Consider the following 20,912-nt stretch of genomic DNA (forward strand, 5'->3'; position numbering starts at 1 on the left):
TAAGGATGAGGTTCAAATATACATTGGCAAGGTCTCTCATCATCTCAGCAGTCTTATGTTCATTCATTATGAATTAATTCAAAGGATTTACACGCCGCTGAGGAAAAGCTGCCAACTTTAAATAACCTTACATCTGCTATGCCTTTTCTGAACTATTAAAAGCCATTGATACTTGAGAAATATTGGAGCACATAATTTTTAGGCGGGTGCATGACAGGCTCCTGATGCCAGGTTCATTGTCAAGTGATTTGATGCTGTGACTCTTTTTATAGTAACAGAAACATATTTTTGTGTTTTTTCCAGTACTGCCTATCTTTCTGTCACACAAGGTGTATCAGAACCTCTGATCTTAGAATAAACCATAAACATTCATGCAGATAAATAAAAACAAGAAAACATAAACATTTATCTGGTGAAACCTAACTACCTAACTTTTTTTTTTTGTCAGCCATTATAGCAGAGTAATTTGTGTTTAAATTCAGAAGTACAGTCAGTTAAATTGTTTTTTCCTTATGGAACTTAGAAACAAAAAACCTGATTAAATTGTCAATTAATTAAGTGTGAGGTAATCATTGATATATTGGAAGACATGAAAAATATGTACTGATCCTGATTATGTCACCTAACCTTTATGAATTAAACATGACTCTCACATTCCTTCCGAATCTCATACTGGCTCAATGTAAACAGCAGGCAGCTGTTGTCATGCCTTACTTCCGTGGTTGTGATCTTCTCTATGATATAGGAATGAGACCTACGGCGCTGGAATGCGCCCTGTGGCAGAGCTGCTGGGTGATAGATAAAGTAGGGCAGGGGTAATGATGAGGCATCATCGATGTAAATGATACTCAGGGAGGCCTGAGAGCAGGTGAAAGAGAGAAATAGCGAAAGAGGTGGGCGGCTGAGAGAGACACCAACACCCATGAGAGTTGGGAGAGGGGAGGAGAGGGATGAGGTGGATGGATGGAGGGAGGGAGGGAGAGAGGGAATAGGGATGATGAAGAGGGAGAGAAGAGAGAAACAGAGGTGTTGGGGGTGGTGATGTATGTTGGGCTGTCAGAGAGTGGTCGGGGAAGATGCAGTGTGCTCCTTACACTGGAGAAGCAACACCCCCACCCATTCAACACCTCCCCGCCCCACACACACACACACAAGTGAACTTGCACACACAGATACACATTTGGCTTCCATCCCATGCCCACCACCACCTCTCCCTAAGTTGGCCTGGATGTAGTGGCTGACTAATAACCTAAAGGTTGTTGGGTTGATCCCCGCCACAGACGGGAGCGTTTTCTGACTGTGAGCTGGCAGCTGGATAATCTAGTAATACTTTTAAAGTTCTCACCAGCGATGCCCTTGAATAAGACACAGAGTCCCACGATGCACTGCGGATGGCCTGCAGCATCTCTAATGAAACACGGATATATATGTATAGAAGGGCTGCATATATGATAAGAAGGAAACTCTATTTCTGCTGCGCGATTTACAGACAATGCAGCTCAATTTTAACTTACTTACAAGAAATGATTGGAGAAGCACGTCGAGTGCGTTTAAAATTCTTCAGATCTGCATTACCGTATTTTAAGCTCATGTCCAAACATGTCCTCTGATCAGAAGGACCAAATGTGATGTCTTTATTTACTCCCTGGAATGGTAACTTGATGTTGTCCTCTTATTGGCCTGGCGATATCCTTTCAATCCTCTTCCAAAACTGATTTCTTCTCACACACCACTTCTGCACGGGGAGCCTATCCCACCTGACACTGGAGCAGCATGGACAGGTCGCTAATTGATGACATATATTATGACTTGGAGGAATTTCATCTTCACACAAATCTTTGCAAATTCAACACCACCTTAAGGAAAGGTTTCTACATCCGATGAACTCCATATAGCCTTAGACTGATGCATCCGCCTAAAGGCTGTACTTAACACGTGGTTGAGGGGAACAGTCGTGACAGAAGAATTCATCCTTTATCTATTTTCATATAACAGACAATGAGCCAGGTCGACCAAACATTTCTGAAAGTCTTTTATTTTTTTACTTTCCTAATTTTATGATGTGAAAAGACGACATACAGCACAGAGAAAAGTCAGAAAACAATATTAGAGGTGGTCCTGTAGTCCATCTCGAATAATATTTCTTTCGAGGATAGTTAATGAAATTCAATACAAGTCGCATTTTTAACAACTTTTGGAATGTGTACTTCTGTCATTATGAAGGCCTCCAGTTTCAGTGCAGGCACGTGTAGGTGTGTATCAGCAGATATCGAGATAAGAAATGTGCATCTCTGAGTGGATGTGTTGACGCTTCGAGTCAGAGAGCAGAGTAATCCATTCTCTTCACAGTGGTATGGAGAGAAACTCTCGTCACAGTGTGTTACACAAACACAGACACACACACACACACAAACACAGGGACACACACCACACACGCGTGGTTGTCATGCTGTGTTACATGGGACCGTGATCACATTATCTAGCACTGGACCCCACACACTCATTCACTTATAGAGCATTCGCTCTTGATTTCCCACACACACACACACACACACACACAGACGCACCGTGGTCCTGCTGACAAGCTTTTCCACACCAGATTAATCTGGTTTACACTCTTATCTAGAAACAGATAGCACCTCCACAGGCACACAGACACACATACACAAACATAATATCACAAACCAAATTTGGACCAGGAGGAGCACTGAACTGGAGACACAAATACCCAAACACACACACACACACACAGATACACACAGATGCTGGTCAAGAATACAATTGCCTGTTTACCTGCAGTTGGGCCGGCCATGAGAGAACAGCCAAACGAAGCAAACTTAAAAAGTGCATCAGGAAAAAACAACAGCTGAGAACAGAGAACTTGCTGCAAGCAGGTGGGGGTGCCGGAGGAAAAGTTTGAATTTGACAAGCAGCGCATTAGTCACAGCGAGGAATCTCCACACGCAACCCCACCCACAAAGAAGTAGAAGCAAAAGAATATTCAAGCAGTAATCCTCCAAACGTCGGTGCTCTTTCTGCTTCATAAAGGTCAACCTGCAGTTTATGAAATTATTTTCTCACCGTATTTGTTTTGTTCCTTTTGCCGAAGGTGAAATATAAAGAAATGTGAGCAAAAATATGACAGAGACTCAGTGAGTAACAAAGCGTGTGTGTTTTATTGCTGCCAAGAAAAACATTTATTGGTATTTTTTGAACTGTAAAAGTTGAATCATTAGTATGTAATTATATGTCTGTTATAATGTCAGCCATGAAATCCATTAAATTATGATTTGTAAAGTTTGGATTCCTGTGAAGTGCTAAGTAAATTTAAAGATAGGTTGTCTTTCCTTGTGCAGTAAAATGAAAACGTTACAAAATGAAACTGGTCCGTCTGTTTAGACAACGCTTCTCTTCATCTTCTCCTTCTCCATCCTTCCTTCCCAGCCTCCTCAGAGGAGACTTATTGATTTGGTGTCTCCTTTCCATGCTCAAGATGAAATAATTAGTCACTCTGGAGGAGTGAAAAGGGAGGGGGGATAAAAAGGAAGAGAGAGAGAGAGAGAGAGAGAAAAGGCTAGAGGAATGAAGATCTGTGTGCTGGAAGAAAAGCGCACAGCGAGTAGGATTAAGATGATTTCATTAACTATCCTCTGTGACTTCACCCTTAAACCCACAGATTACACACATACACACAGGCACACACTTCTTGATCAGTTTTGTGTATGCACTGACTCCATTACTAACAGCTAAAATAAGTCAGTCTGCAAAAAAAGAAATTTCAAAAAAAGAAACCTTCAAACAGAAGGTGTATATTTTCTGTTATATTTAATTTCTGCATCTTCAACACATCGCACAATAGCATGTCTTTAACATGTTGAGTATTGTCTTATTCCCTGTTAAAGTATACTGATTAGTATTATGTTAAATTTCAAATAGATGTATTTATTTTTATGAAACAGAAATCAAGCAAATATCTTAAATGAAACAAAATGAATGGAGAAAAAATAATTAGACATGTCATGTTTTTATGTGCCTTTATTAGTAAAAAGAGAAAAATAAAGCAAAAGACAAAATGATTAAAACATTCACGCAATTATCAACATGTACATTTGGTGAATAATCTTGGGTTTTGTAATTTAAAGTCATTGATCTCTCTCTCTCTCTGTCTCACCCCCACACACACATTATCAGACAGCATATATTGTATTATTGTAGTTTTATTGCAGTGACGACAGGGAACTGAAGTCCCCTGCCGCACATCACAGAGAAAACTTTGGGTGTCATTTCCAATGTCTCACCAATTTCTCTCACTGTCACAGTCAAACAATGTGTCTGTGAGTTGAGTTGGTAGCAATAAACAAACTAAAACAATTCATTTTCAGTCTTGTCTTTCCACATCCGTATGATTCTTCTCTCTCTAGTCCCTCCATTTTATGCATAATATTTTTGCTGCAGTTTCTCTCCCATCCCCTGAATCCCTCGCTCTCTCTCTTTCTGCTGCCGCCTCCTGCACTCTCACTTGTCCCACCTCTCCCCTGCTTTGTAATGGACAGCTGTCGTCTGTCTGTGCGTGCCCCTCTTTGAGGTTGTGTGTGAGCTGTCTGTCTGTACTGAATGCTGTGAGTGGCCTCTACTGGCTGACTGAAGGGAATTAAAAATGATGTTGAACACAGGACTGGGTAGCCACAAATATACGTGCACACATAGGGTGAAAAAGTGCACTTAATGGAAAACTCCAAATTTAAAATACAAAATGATGTGTATGTTAATGAGACTGTGCTGTTTATGTATGCTTTTGCAGTGTTGAACAGATACAGACACACACACATCGCGCTGAATCAGTGTATGTGTGTTTGAGAGAGAAGTTCTGTTGGGTACAGTACAGGGAACAGCAGGCCATAGATTTATTGCTTTCAGGGGAGTAGAAGGATGCAGGCTCCAGGGGTCTGTCCTCACATCAATATAACAATGACACACATCGACCCAACGACGGCACACTTGCTTCATCACTACGACAAAGTAGCATCACTAGCTACAGGACGAGTGCTTGCATGGTGCTCAGGAATGTAACGGAAACGGATGGGGATGTAGATGAAGGTAAATGAAACAAAAAAACAAAAGGAAGAATAATTCTGATTATATTTCATGTCAAATATGGGAGACAAAAATTATGTGGATATATATGTCTGGAAATAAGCAAACTGTGGAGCAACAGTGACACGATGAGATTTAGTGTGATGTTAACATTTTGGGATTACATTATGATGAATATTTTTTCTTATATAGATATTTTGTCCTACTCATTTACAGCGGAGAAATAATGTTTTTGTTTTTTATGCACACACCAGTTAAAGCCTCACACGGATAAATGTCTGAAAAAAGTGGGGCAGTTAACATAAAAGAATACACACATCAATCAACAGCAGAGCTGTCAGGCATTACTAGAATAATTCAGAGGGGAAAATCAACATTGGTCAGCTTGTAATTACCAACTTTCGTATTTACATAATTTCTAGGGTACTGCATGGAAAATATTAAATGGTAAAATTTGCAATGTAAGGTTGTGCGGGGTTGTGTACATATGAGTGTGTATGCATGCGTGTCTGTGATGGGTTGAAAGGTGTGTAAAACACATTTCATGATGTGTGTACGTGTTTGCGTGCTTGCTCATAAAAGTATAACGATCCCAGCCTTTATGCACTTAGAAAGTGTTTTATTATAATTGCCATGGTGACGTGGTTGTTGCATTACAATGAGGTGTCAACATGCCAGCTCACATTCACCGAAAACACAAAGCAAATGGCATCAAATTATTAGGGAGTCAGAAATATTTCCCTCTTACACGAGAACGCATGTGACAATTGCGCACAGAGAATCTCTCAGTTCTTAGATCATCTAAATAAAATACAAGCAAAAACTGAGGCCAAAATATGATTGTCAGTGTAAATCAATGACATTGTTTGAAGAAGAAACACAGTCAGGCAAATAAGAAACACTATTTTGCAAGAGTGACAGAGAAAGAGGATAAAGTAGTTTTTTGTTTTTACTGAAAATCAAATTATAACTGGAAAAATATTTAAATATTTCCATATTTCAAATTGTGTGTTTTTTTCTTTCTAATACAATGATATATTCTAACATATCTATTCTGGTTTTATGAGTTGTTACCTAAATGTAAATAAAAATGAAAGCAGATGAGTCATTACATAACTTCAATTCAGTAAGAAGTTGTTTCTTTTTACTTATTTGGTCTCCAGGTGTAACAAGAGACATTGGATTCAATCATCGTCATCATCATCCCAAAAGAGAACTAGTTGAGGAATCAGACCAAGACCTCTGGCTGAGAAATGTATAAAAAAGAAAAAGAAAAACAGGAAAGAGAAAACTCCAATGAGACAGAGACGGGGGGGAAATGAGAAACAGAAGGGCAAGAGACAATATGCTGTAACACTGAGTGGAGAGACTTTGCTGCCACTGAGTGATGAAAAGTCCATATGTTACAGAGCCATCATAAATTATGTCCCACAACGTATGGTAGAGGGGGCACCAGGTGTGTGTGTGTGTGTGTGTGTGTGTGTGTGTCATCCAGAAATAGGACACCCACCCAGCTAGTCAGACGGCTAGCCAAGGAAAAGAAAATAGCTTCCCTCGTCTCCAGGACAGATCTGCTGCACCTACAGTATACAAGCTAATGCTGTTCTCTCTCACACACACACAGTTCAGCAATAAAATTTAGATTGTAAATAAAAACACAAGGGAAGGGAATAGGAAGATGTTCTGTCAACATTTAAACATTCATTTGTTAAGATTTTAAGAAAAGTGAGGTAGAGGAAGAGTTCGAAGAAAAAGAAAGAGGCAGAAGGATGGATCTAGTTTAGTGAAAATATGTTTCAAACTGTTTGTGGGTTGAGATAATGGTCCGTTACCGCCCTCATTGTGAAATACAGCAAGGCCCTGACAGAAGACTGTCTCCATGTTTTAAATGATTGTGAGTGTGAGCACTACTGTTTGACAGGAAAACTTGTGTATTCCATAAATCAGTATAAAATGAAAAGTGTTTATACAGAGCATGCATGCAGCATGTTGTGAAGATGCAGAGCTACAGCGATGTGCCGTACTTTTCTCCAGGAGGGCATAGCCAGCGGTGCCTTGTGATCTTGCCCCCAGTATACAATCACAGACCACAGAATGCAGCGCTGCTACCTGACTGTCTCTGTCCCTACACTGTTTGTGTGTTTACTAATAAATCATCCCATTACACATCATAAGTAGGCCATCATAATTAATTGGCCAGTCGAGAGAAGCTCTGACAACAAGCCCCTAGTGGCGAGCCTGCATTCACAGACACACACACTGTGGGATCTCACACACAAGATGGCAAATGCTTTGCTTCTGCAAGTCAAGCAGCATAGAATAGCCATAAATGTGAAAATGCATATACATCATACATGAATATGTATATGAATGAGAAGGCATGCACATGAGCAGCAGAAAGTCATTGTTGTGTTCTAGAACTCTTATTTATTCACTTTTTCAAGTTTAGTTGACAGTAAGTGACCTTATTTTAGCATGCATTAGATAAATACACAACATGACACCCCTGTTTTTGTACTTTCGTAAAGGCATTTTTACTGCATTTTTTAAAATAAATACAATCCACAACAATCAGCATTTGTTGCTGATTGTCTCACATAATAAGGCGACTAAAAGATTAAGTTAAATCTTAACAGTATCTTTACCTGCTTCCTGTCTTCAAATTGCTTTTCCGTAATCTGGCATCCGTCTTGTGCCATTTATTGTAGCTATCAAACAAAGGCAAGTTGCATGAAGAGCAATAATGCTTGATATCCTTGCAGTCTATGCGAAGGTCAGGAAGTATTCAGATACATGGAAACATAGGAGAATGAACAATGGCCTGACACATAATAGAGTAGTGCTTGCTCCATGGGAGTCAGTGTGTGTGCGCGCGCGTGTGTGCGTGCACGCATCACCGGCTGTGAGTGTCAGTGCATGTTCATACTGCATATGCACGTGGCAGCTTTGATTCTTAATGTTTGTGTGCATGCACATATGTGCTAGCATGTGACCATGACAGCGCCTTGCATAACATTAGGGGGTGGAGGTGTGTGAGAGCATTGCCGCTAAAAGGAAAAGTGGGAAAGGTGACCCTGGGAGGAAGAATGAATGACCTCTGATACCCATCTTTAGATCAGAGGAGAAACATACACCTGATTGGACTTAATTGGAATAATTGGAATAATTTAAAGGAACATTCCATACTTTTAACACTGGGCCAAAATAAACAAATGTTACTCTTGACTTCAGGTGAATGGCTGATTCAAACTGTTTGTTCATGGGGCCTTTTCCAAGTTGTATTACTCTTTAAGTTATTTATCATTTCATTTTATTTTTATACATGAAGGAAGTTTTAAGTATGACATATTCAACAGAATAATTGCCTTTTCTAAAAAGTCTTTACGCAGACCAGAAGATGTGCGATATAATCGCAAATCAAAAGTACAGGAGTGACATGACTACGCAGTATGTCAACTTGAAATTAGATTTAAAGCAATGTAGACAGCATGTTGCAGCATGTTGTGCATCGAAGAACCAAGTTATCTAATACAGATCAACAGAAAATTCCATCTACATCTGTAACATCCTGGACGAGTATAATGTATATTAACTGTGATGATTATCTTAAAATGTTAAAATACAAATACCAACAACGATAACCAAATATACTACAGTGCAAGTAATACTATGTAATAAGTGCACTTTACATTAAATAATTCGCTTTATAAATAAATGTTTATTTAGGTACGTTTTTTTTCTATTTTAATACAATGAACCATCGCCATGTTACACCAGAAGCTCCAAACACACAAAACTGATTTACTGCTTTAATTGTGTGACCCCTGCACCCTGATGTGTGAGGGAGAAGGAACAGAGACAGAGGGAGGCCAAGGTCAGGTTTAACAGGGTCAAGTTCAGTCCGGCTCCCTCATGCATTGCATTATGCAGTCAGCTAACTGAATTAGCATGGCAACCCGATTTAGCCAACCTCTTTTCTCCAATTCATCACTATAACACATGGGGACACACACACACACACAACTAATACTGCTACGGCTACTACTATTACAACAATTTCAATATAGATGTAGTCAGACAGACAGACAGGAAGACAGACAAAGGTATATCAGTCCCAGAGGTATTTAATCCAATAGAGTTTGTTTGTTGGCAACTGCTGAAGTTCATAGTCTAAATAGGGAACAATGTGTTCTTCATTGATCACAAATTCAATTCAAAGTCTATAGACAGATATAAATGAGCTGTGTGACTAGAAGTGTGAATGCCTCAATATATATATATATATACTGTACACTGACACGGAGGTGAATTAATCAACACAAAATTATTTGATCTTTGCAAATGTCTTAAGACCAAGTAAATACATTTTTGTTGTTTGTTATTAAATATAAAGAGCTAATAGGTGACTGATTAAAATCAACAAAGTGCTGAAAATTAAACATGTTGAATATGAAAGGTTTTCATAAACATATTCAACTTTCAATCAAACTTTTAAAAGTTTTTAAAAGTTTTATTTGCAAGCTGATGGAAATGTTATGTTGTAAAACCCCTTCAGACCAGTTAATCAACATAACAAGAAATACCCAGTGATCATCCAGAGAGACGCAAAGATACAGTGAGGAAAAAAAGGCTAAGTCTAAATTAAGATGTTGCATGCCGGCTTTCCAATAGCACCTTGACATAGCAGTTGACCTACTCATGACAGGATCCCGGTGCCGCGGATTTGGAATTCTATTAGTATTACCAGCTGTAGGGGAGGGGGATGTCATGCAGTCATCAGGAAGAGGCCAATCCATAGCTTCTATCCATCAGCCAATTACTGGTGCTAAAGTGGAATTAGATAGATATTGACAATGAGAGGAGGTGGAGGGAGATTAGGGACAGGAATGGAAAGAGTATAGTGTGAAGGTGGACAGAAAGGAGAGCAGAATGATGGAAAATGGAAGTAGAGGCTGAGAGGAGTAGAAAAAAGGAAGGGAAAGGAATAGAGAATGAACAAGTGGAAGGGCAAGAAAAAACAAAAAATTAGACAAAGTAGACAAAAAGAAGAGATAACGACAGATGAAAAGGTAATTTTGTAATGTAATATGTAATGTAATGTAATTTTGGCTGGATTGAGCAGAGTAAAACTAACGAGAGAGGGACAAGTTAAGGGAGTGACTATTGCGTAAAATTATGTAATGTTCAAGACATTCAAAAAACCTTCTTCGGTTTCAGAGTAAAATGTACTGAGTTTAACTCATTAAATCTAACTGTCATAGGGTTCCAAATATCGTATTGCTTTTAGCTCATCTGCATATAAAACAGAACTCTCACTTTCTTACTTTATACAGGATGTTATTTAAAATTAAAGCACTGTATAAAAGTAATGCACCAATGTAAACTGTTTGTGACATACTTAGCAAAGATGCAATATTCCATTCCATTCATAAACTGATGTGAATAGCAATGATCCCTCTTTGTTTTCACCTTGAGTTTCATCAGGTGTTGGGCAGAGTCTCTTTGAGCAGGTTTTTTCTTTTTTTCTTTTTTTTCCAACTACATAATCCCAACAGGGAGCGCTGGGGGTCGATATCCATCACACCTGGAACAGCAACAAAAACAGCCTCCTAAGTGAACACCTAAGCAGGAACAAACACTATGACAATGAATAAAAGAAGAGGAAGACACTGTAAACAACAGCGTAAAAAAGCAGTAAAAAAAGAGGGAATGATAGAGGTGGTGAAGAGATGGAGAAAATGTATGGTAGGGGAAAAGAGATTGGAGAGAAAAGGAGGATAAAAAGAGAGAGAATATAAACTCAGAGCTATGTAATGAATTTATGCCCGGCTAGCAGATCTTTATAAGTTATTGGAGAAATAGCCGAGGCGGCGTATTGACACAGCAGGGTCTTAGATCAATACATTGAGAATGGGCAATACATTTTAATTTAAAACTGTTCAAACTTTAGCAGCAAATCCATTCGGCTCAGCACAGGCTCTTGCCCCATCCTAGCTCACAGATACTTACGCATCCGCTTGCACATACATACACACACAAATACACACACACAGACAGACATCTATTATCCATCTTAGAGCATGCTACAAAGTTAAGGCGGTTTGTGTTTAAGCGTTAAAAGTAAGAACACACAAAAACAGAATTATTTTGTTTAAGTGGTTGGACCCACCCAAATATCTTTATGGCGTTGTGTTCACCTCTTGCGCATTCAGAAGTTCTGTTCTTTTTAGATGAAGCAATGACTTCTGTAATTAAAGGATCAGTTCTGCCAAGGAATGAATAGGAGGGTATGTTTGACATCGGTTTTCAGCCTGTTCAATTAGCATAAATAATTAACGCTAATCAATCCAAACAAATTATATTTTTAACACCCAGAATTAATCACAGCACATCTCTCCATTTCTCAGCATAGACTGATCGGTTACTCTACAAAGCTTTCATTGATCACACAACAAATGTGAGCATGCAGGGCAATGAGGCTTATTTTATTGTATTCCTATTGTGTTCTGCTGTCTGACTTTTTTATATCGTCCATCATTACGTAGCCACAGACTAATAGAGTGTGATTAGACTTGGTAAAATAAGTATAGACAAAAATGTGTTAGACTTTGAGCAAAGAGGAAATTTGTTCCAAAGGAAAAACACTGAAATTAAGATTTCCCAATACCGGTAATTATTTGAAAGTTTATTTCAAAATAATGTTGACAATATGACCCATCAAATGAAATATACTTGTAAACACGGAAAAAAAAAGGCAGGCTCATGTGGCCGTTCAAATGAACACATGAGATGAACTCTGGAAAATCCATCACACACACAGACACACACACACACACCACACCTTTAATATTGTTATATTGCTGTCAGTTTTTCAGTGGTGTTGGTTAATCAGAAAGGCAAGGGGAAGGGTGCTGTCTACTGACCACACTGCCACAATTATTGATTCCACTTACACACAGAAGCACAACTACACACAGAGAGAGAGAGAGATGCACACACACACACACACACACACACACACACACACACACACACAATTTGACACCCATTTTTACCACAAGAACAGGCACCCATAACACCCTTTAACTATTCTATTGGCTCCAAATGGATTTTCCCATTTTACGCTATGCAGGCAGGGGAAACACTGGAGCAGAACTGAAAGTGATATAAATGTATCAAAAACACAGATGAACAAACATTGGGGGAAGATTTATTGCTGGGGGTTTTAATAAAAATTGGAGGCAGATGAATTGATTTTGGTTTAAGGAAGGGTGTTATAAGGAACAATTTATCGGGATGGCTCAGGTAAGATGCATTATTTTCCGATTGTTATCCGGCTCCACTGTTTGAGAGGCTGATTTGTGTTGTGTATTACATTTTATGGCTAAGAAGGAAAGGGGAACTTTCGATGATTTAGGTCGGATGTATTAATCAAAGGCAGCCAGTGTGAACCATAGATCCCCAGGAAAAGGAAGTGCAGGTGACAGCTCATTCTGCTAAAGAATGTTTGGGAGCTGCACATCACCGCTTCTCCATTCCACTTTCTTCTTTACATCTTCTCCACCTCCCTTTCTCATCTCTCTCCATCTCAATATCTTTCTTGTCTCATCATCTAAGTCTTTTTTATCTTCCCTTCCTTTCTTGCTATCCTTCTATAGCCATGCCTTTCTCCACAGTTCAGTGCACGTTTGGTTTTAATTTTATGAGTCTGAAGTAGCTTTTAACCATCCATGCGGCAAATAAACTGGAGATTAGGAATACTTAGTGTTTTCTTCCTCACAGCAAGCCTCATACTTCCTCGGTGCTCAGTGACCTTTGCTGCTGGCTGTGACATGAAGAGACAAGCTCATCATCATCAGGTTTACACGTTCATTTTACTATTGGTTGGTATGGTAATGCTTGTATATGATGTGCTGTTTGCTTTTGTCCCAACTTCTCAGGTTAGCTTTTTAAGTCTCAGCTCTTTCTTTCTGCTGCCGTCTCCTTTGCAGTTGCTATAAATGAAAAGGTATATTATCTTTTTGCGCCTGTCTAATTCCCGGTTTCTTCATTTTGCTTCAATCTTTGTCATTCCTTCATGATTTACAAGAGTTGCATTCTTGGAATAACAGTTCCAAGAATGAACTGTTGGGGAATGTTTGTGCACACTCTACAGTATCTTGCATATTCTGTTGGAGGAACATGCCTTTCACATTTACAATTTTTCCCCAATGTCATCACTATAACCAGGACTAACTGGTTATAGTGTTTATTTTCAGGATTGTCTGTGAAGCTAGTTACGCCTCATACACAACAAATATTTTGGATTTCAAAACAATGTGAAAATGTAAATCAGCAAAATCTAACTTTTCTGCTCCAGTAGTACCTTCAATGTGGGTCTTCCCTGCCCTCTATCACAATCTTCTTATACACTAGAAGGACACGGGCTGACACACACACACACACACACTATTTGGCCGGGCCAGTCACCTGTGGCGAGAGTTCATTTCGGCTGATCTGAACGTTAGATTGGTTCCTGGGGCATTTATAAGTGAGTTAGAGTTTAATGATCTATATTACAGTACACTGATAACTTAATGCTCACTAAATACTTTTTCTTTTGTTAAAGATGGTGGATTCATTTTACAAGCTGCAATACTACTATTGTGAATTTACTTAATCACAGTAATGATGAAGAAGATGAAAGTATATTTGCTATTTCATGATATGAATTAAAACACTATTGTAATAATTTAGATACTATTTTTGTGTTGTATTCTAATAATAGAATACAACACAATGTATGAAAACAATTTTGGATAGTAGTTTACCACAGTAAATGATTACCATTTACCGGTAAATGGGAAAAACAAAATAGGAGAAAAGCAAATCATTCAGTCTGAAAAATGATCAAAGGCCAAGCCCAGTGCAAGGTCCCTGGACACAGAGAAACACAAATGCAAACGCGTTGAAGCGTGTTATTATGTGGTCACTGGTAACCAGGTCAAGAACAGACCGCGTAAAAGCGAGCATAATGATGCCACCACTTTTGACCATAATCTAAAATGGAAAATGATCCAAAACTGAACTATAAACATGAATTATTTTGTCTTGAGATTGTGTGAGTAGCAGAAACACAATTGTGATCCTTCATATGACACACAATATATGTTTTATTCCTCCTCATCATGTAGTTAGAGTTTTGATGTTAATGTAAAGTATGAAATTGTTAGCTACTAAGTGCTTGTTAAAACCGGACAAAAACATTTATTTACTCCTTTGATAAATGCCCTGCAAAGCACAATGCACAAATGTAGGCAGCACAGATCCCTCGTCACCTGCATTTGTTCAGGATCGAGCATGGTAGATATCCCATTTTACTGCAGTATAATATGTATTAGTTACACTGGAAATTAGAAAAACTTTCTCTGTAGCACACAAACATCCTGTAAAGCAATATATGAAAGTACAGGTTCACATAAGAACAGACCGCATCGCTGCCTCAGCTGAACAAGGTCCAGTGTATTTGAGCCAGAACCGCAATATATCCCTTTGTGTGGGTGTGCATGTGTGTGTGATCATGTTTATGTGTCAGAGCTGATTGCTCTTGACTTCATTAATCTCTGCAGTGTGATTATGATTAGCTCTCTGAGACATGCCAGAGGACATCTAGAGCACACACACACACACACACACACACACGTTCACGCACAGACATTAGTGCCCAGGAAAATCAGAACAAAAAGAGAATCAACAGTTGGTCGCAGTCGACAGCTAACACTTTTCATTGCAGTGAATCAGGAGTGCTGTGTGTATGGAGATCGTGCCAATATGATATCCATGTTTAAGACTCCCATATGTCAGAGTTTGTTGCTATTGTTGTTGACATGATTTGTGTCACTTTTTTGAGAGATGGGTGTTTGTTTAAAGAAAGAGATCAAGAATGGGATGTAGGAGAGGGAGAGAAATAAGGCAACAAGCGTAGGGAGGATGAGAGGAGACAAAGGGTGAAAAAAGTCAGCCTGGGCAGGCAAAGATAAAGTGACTGTGCAGCACAAACCAGACAAGCAGCAAGCAAAAGACAGGCACGAATCAGAAAAAGAGAGGCAGATGAAAAGAACAAGTGAAGTGTGAGTGGAGAAGTGATACAGAAAGCAAGAAGATGGAGAATCCTCAGATGCGTGCCTACACCCCGCCATGATCAGAGTGAGTACTAGATGCTTTATTTCCCCCTGCCAGAGTCCCTGGAACAAAAACATAAAGAAACAAGATTCCATTAAACTACAGAAGGGTTTCTTTTAAAAGGAGGATGTGATTGTGGTTGCGGATGTGTAGGGGTAAAGTAATGGCCATCACGCTTCAATCTGGCAGCATAAAATGGCTTGGCTTTGATTTGCTCACTTGTCTTCTGTTGTTGTTCTCCTTTTCACTCCTGTCTACCAAAAGTCTAACAAATACACAAATATGATAATAAAAAATATGCTCTTCAGAAATGAGAAAGACTTGCGAGAACGTCTTATTTACAAATGCGGGGACCACACAACACAATATTTTTTGTCTCCCATGGTGACAGATGCTAACACTGTAGCTGCAACTGCACACCAGAAGCAGACCAAATACGCAGCGGGCTGCTCAAGTGCCTCCACATCCTCTCAACAGGTCTTCCTCTAGGGAACGTCAAAAAAAAGTTATTGTCACCTCGTTTCAAGGAGCATTTGTTCTTTTTCATTGTTCCACCTGCGATAAGTGCAAGTCTCAGGCCGTGTACATACGTAGCCGTTTTTTTTTTTACTGAATATCTTTCCTCCACTGCTCTGAAAAAAATTGCCTCCACATGAACCTCTTTTTTTTTTTTTACTCCAGCCACACGTAACCGCATAAGTGCGTTGTTTAGTACATTCATAAGCATGACAAACCAATCGTATGAATCGTAGTTCCCTAAACCCTATCCAAACAGAACTCTCCATCTCTCCTCGACCCTTTTGCAAAACATGAAACATGGCACCAGGCTCGTTCGTGTGGACGTAGCTTTGGAATATAAAGTCAACAAGTAAGCAATAAGCGAATGTAACAATAATGCATATTATAGCCTCTCTCTCTCTCTCTCTCTCTCTCTCTCTCTCTCTCTGTGTGTGTGTGTGGTGATGAACCTCTCATTATGACAGTGGGGCCGGCAGCAGCAAATGTCCTTCTGGGTGGGACACACACACACACACACACAGGAACATGTATACACAGATGGAAACGACCACACTAATGGATCACCCCTGTCTGCATGCAATCCGCCACAAATAATGATGAACCACCCCTGCATTAAACTATTTTACACAATGGTCAATTCATTACTTCTCTCTCTTTTTTCCTCCCTCTCTCCCTTTCCCTCTCTGCGGGTATAGATGAGCTAATAAAGGTATGCTATTCCTCTTTTTCTGGCACAATCATAGTTTTTATCCATTAGTAGGATATTAGGATAGGGAATGAGGAAAGGGGAGAGATGGGATAGGATAGGATGAAAAGGGAAAAAGAAATGGCTTAAAATTGGTTTAAATGCGTTGCCACTGTAAAAAATAACTGCAGCCTCAGGTAGAAAATATGAAGGAGCAATTCACATAGTTTTAATAAGACCAGGACCAGCCACAGGCTTTTTCAGGATCTGACTGAGCTTACAGTTTGAGACCCCATCCACATTTTAGTGTCACTCTGACAACATTGGCTAAAACTGTGAGCACTTTTGTCACTTTCTGGACTGTTTATGAAATGATTAGCCCACCTACTCCCCAAAAGATTATATAAAATAAAATAAGATAAAATAATTAATAATAATGATAATAATGATAATAATAATAATGATAATATGAAATAACCTGCAGATTAATTTGTTGAAAAAAGTTGTCATATGTCTGTCCTTGTCTGAAAAACAAGCTTCAAGTTGAAACTGCATTTATCTAGTGCTTGACACACATTATCTTGCCTTTAGCTGCAAAGCTCTTTGAAACAGTTTCTCACTGTGGCCTTCCAAAACAATCAAGTATGTTTTTGTTTTCTTTTTATTTCATCAATGAAAAATGTCCTCCATTCGTTATTAATTAAAGATTTTCCCCCACAATGTTTACATGTAATTATTGGTTGAGGTTTGAATTGATGTTAAATTGACATACATTGTATACACTAGTGTGCGGCAAGGTGGCGCAGTGAGTAGTGCTGTTGCCTCACAACAAGAAGGTCCCGGGTTCTATTCCTTCCAGAAAATATAGTGACTATAATTTCCTACTCATACAACAGTTCAAGGTGCTTTTTCCTTTTTGAAACATTTCAAGTACCTGTATACTAAACTGTTAAAAAAAAATATGATTAATAAGAGCCTAAAATGATCAATAGCAGTTGGTAGTGACCTCGTCTTTTGTCTAAAACACATCCAGCTACATTTTGCTTAGTGTGGGATAGAGAAGAAGAAAGAGCCATTATGGATTTCAATTAAGTGAACCCTGAGCAGAGAGGGACGCGTCAGACTGGAAGGAATTAATGTGCTGAGGACAGATGTTTAATAATAATGGCCGAACTGGCCGTGCTGAGCCCTCCTGCAACCCACTGTGGCCACAGGAACACACACAGATGGACAGTCACACACAGAAATACGCACAGACAGTCCCGTGTAATCGTTCATACGTCGACACACACAACCATCATTCATACACATGCACTGTGTGTAGAACATCCATAGACACTGGTATGACCACTGCTTGGTGCGTGTGAGTGTGCGTGTGTCTTTATGACCAGTGCTGGCCACAGCGCATATGGACCTCATTGAGGAACAATGGGCATGGAGAATGACTGGCTGGACGAGACTCCTGACTGTGAGAGGTGACTGGAGGCATGTTTAATGACATGCCCCGCATGGAGAGATGAAGCGAGGCACAGAGCGCGAAGGAGAGGGAGAGTATGGTTTTACATGGCTGATCTTGTTTAAGGAATTATTGCCTCACTGAGCAACAAAAATGTTTTGATTGAGGACTGGGAGGGAACAGAGCCTGGAGGAAGAAAAAGGAAGGGGGGGGGGGGTGGGGGGGGGGACAGGAGAGGAGGTAGAAGCGCAGAAAAAGAGAGGCAAAAAGCAGAAGAGCTTTGATGGAAGCGAGTATCACAAGTGGAGAGGGACATGGAGATGATGATTGTCTGACTGGGTCCAGAAGTGGGTCATTAGCCATTGTGTAAACAGCATGTCTTTTCATGAAGTACTCTCGCTCGCTCTTTGTGTAAATCTTGCAGATTCACTGCCTGTGACACCTAGTCAGTGCCGTAGCAGGATGAATGGCTTCCAGCTGTCCTTGCAGTCTTGTCAGAAACCACACATCCTGAAAAATCTTTCACTCACACACGCTGTTTGTAACGTCTTGTCACAACAGCATTTCTCCAGTAATCACCAGGGTGGTCGCCCTCCTGCTGCCCCTCAATGAATGGACTGAGCCACCAAGGGTTTGCCCCTCCGGCCATAACTCTACCTCGGAAGTCTGCCTATTGCTCAACACCACAGTGCTGACCCCGGACTGCAAATTGGCCCGACAGAGAACAGAGAAAGAAAGAAAAATGCTGAAAGAGGTATGCTGCTTTGCTCGCAGAGAGGCAAGTGATGCTGGTGCACAGACGCAGACAAAGATTCTCACACACACTCATTTACTTTCACTATTTGTCATTGGCCTGTCTCTAAGGATTCATTTATAATACAATCTTTTCCTCTAACCATGGCCAGACAGATATCTTTCTGTGCACAGAGCATGCACACACACACACACACACACACACACACACTCACACTTACACATTTTGACAGGTGAATGTGGCTGCAGAAGAGTGACGAGTAGGAAAAATGAGGAAGCAAGTAGGAGTGGGAAGAAATAAACTGATAACTGCATGATGAAGGGCGATAACGTCAGGAAAGGAGTGAAATTGATGAAGGAATGAGGCCGCTGGCAGATCAATACTCTGAGACACAATCTGCATCAAAAGAGCAGGCATTTTATGAATGTTTTTTTGTATTTCTATCCGTCATTCTTACATTATTTACACTGTATTTCTGCCTAAGTACATTGCACAATACTAAAATAAGTGCAGTGCATTTTATTTAATGTGACCAAACTCATAAGAACATTTTTTGTTCGTTCATGATTTAGTAAGTGGCGACAACCAAATCGCAAGACCTTTTCAGCAAGCATTCTGAGTCCATATAAAACATATCATAAAGCATTCTGACAAGACCTTTAATAATACATGGTCCATGAAATGTTCAGTCATATCACAAAAAAATGAAATCCAAACTTCCAAAGTTATAAACGTTTAATGTAAACAGGAACCACAGAACCAGTCGGGCCCAGTTAATTGCTTCCTTGTGAGCATTCAAGAAGCAATCGTCTTCTTCTTCTACTTCTGGGCTTCCTTGTCTGGGCTTCCCTGCTTAGGCTGCTGCCCCCGTGACCCGGCCCAAGATAAGCGGTTGAAGATGGATGGATGGAAAACTAACACATTCTAAAACTGTAAATGTTCTGTGTGCTTTTATTCAGAAACATGGAAACAACTGACCAAAAACGGTTTGTCTGTGATAGATACTGTGTAATTGTCTCAGCAACTTGTGTGGTAAAGAGGACAGGGCTTTAAATAGTAAATAGTAATGACCCAAAGAACAATGATATTTACAAATTGTTGAAATTTCCTCCATCCTCCTACAGAAAACACTTGGTTGCATATCACTTATTCACCTATGTGTGGATATTTCTAGGCAATAACAGCAGAGCAGAGACCTTTCTAATGAGGAACATCTATAATATATATTCCACAAGGCAACAATCATGTCTCATTGTATGACTTGACTCACCCCAGGCAGATACTTAGAACATTCTTGCTAAATGAAACAATATTAGATTTTGCTGCAATATTTGGCCTTATATGTGCTGTAGGGACAGACATTTGACAGAACTGTATGTTATTCAGTATTCATTTAAAAGGATTTGCAGCAAGCCTGAAACAGGAAAATCTATATTTACTGTATATATATATTGTTTTGGTCAAGGCATTATTTTATTTTGAAGAGTAAGAAAAAAATGAAAAATTGGCAGACATGTTTGGTGCAAGAAGTACTAAAAGCAGTTCCGTAAAAATTTTTTGTTGATAATCTGGCAATAATAATCCACGCAGTTTCTGTCCAACGCGATGGACAATGTGCACATGCACATTGGAATCTGTCCTCACTCTGAAGTGACAGAAATCAGTGAAGAATCATACAGTAATGTCTTAGGAAAGTGGGGGCATTTTTGGCAGCCCTTGACAAATTCAGCATATTCTTTGGCCTGCACTTCGAATTGATATGTTATTCTGCCACTTAACAGCTGCCATGGACCCCACAGACTGTAAACATATCTGATGGTGTGCAGAAAGGCATGGCTTTTACTCAAATCTTTTCAAGGGAAGAGGTCAAATCAAATATTTGATAACTTCTATAACAAAGTGGTGGAGGACACTGAAAACCTTGCAGATGATCCTGTGTTTCATATACAACAGAAACACCAGACGATACAAAAAATATTCCTGAATTCAGCGGCTCATAGGAGTTAACCTTGAAGTTCAGCATCCGCTTCATGTTGAATTAGATCACTTGATCAAATCAAAATCATCACTTGATTTTATTTTATTATTTTTTATCTCTTGATGACCACCACGTCACTGAATCCCATGTCTGTATATTTTGTCAAATGCACGCTTTTTTTTTTTTTTTTTGTGCGCAAGTAGATTTTCGCTGAGCGAAGACCGTATCAGCTGTGCGTAATTACGCACGAGCGCACCTTAGAGGA

Source organism: Brachionichthys hirsutus, chromosome 1, assembly GCF_040956055.1.
Source record: "Brachionichthys hirsutus isolate HB-005 chromosome 1, CSIRO-AGI_Bhir_v1, whole genome shotgun sequence".
Classification (NCBI taxonomy): domain Eukaryota; kingdom Metazoa; phylum Chordata; class Actinopteri; order Lophiiformes; family Brachionichthyidae; genus Brachionichthys; species Brachionichthys hirsutus.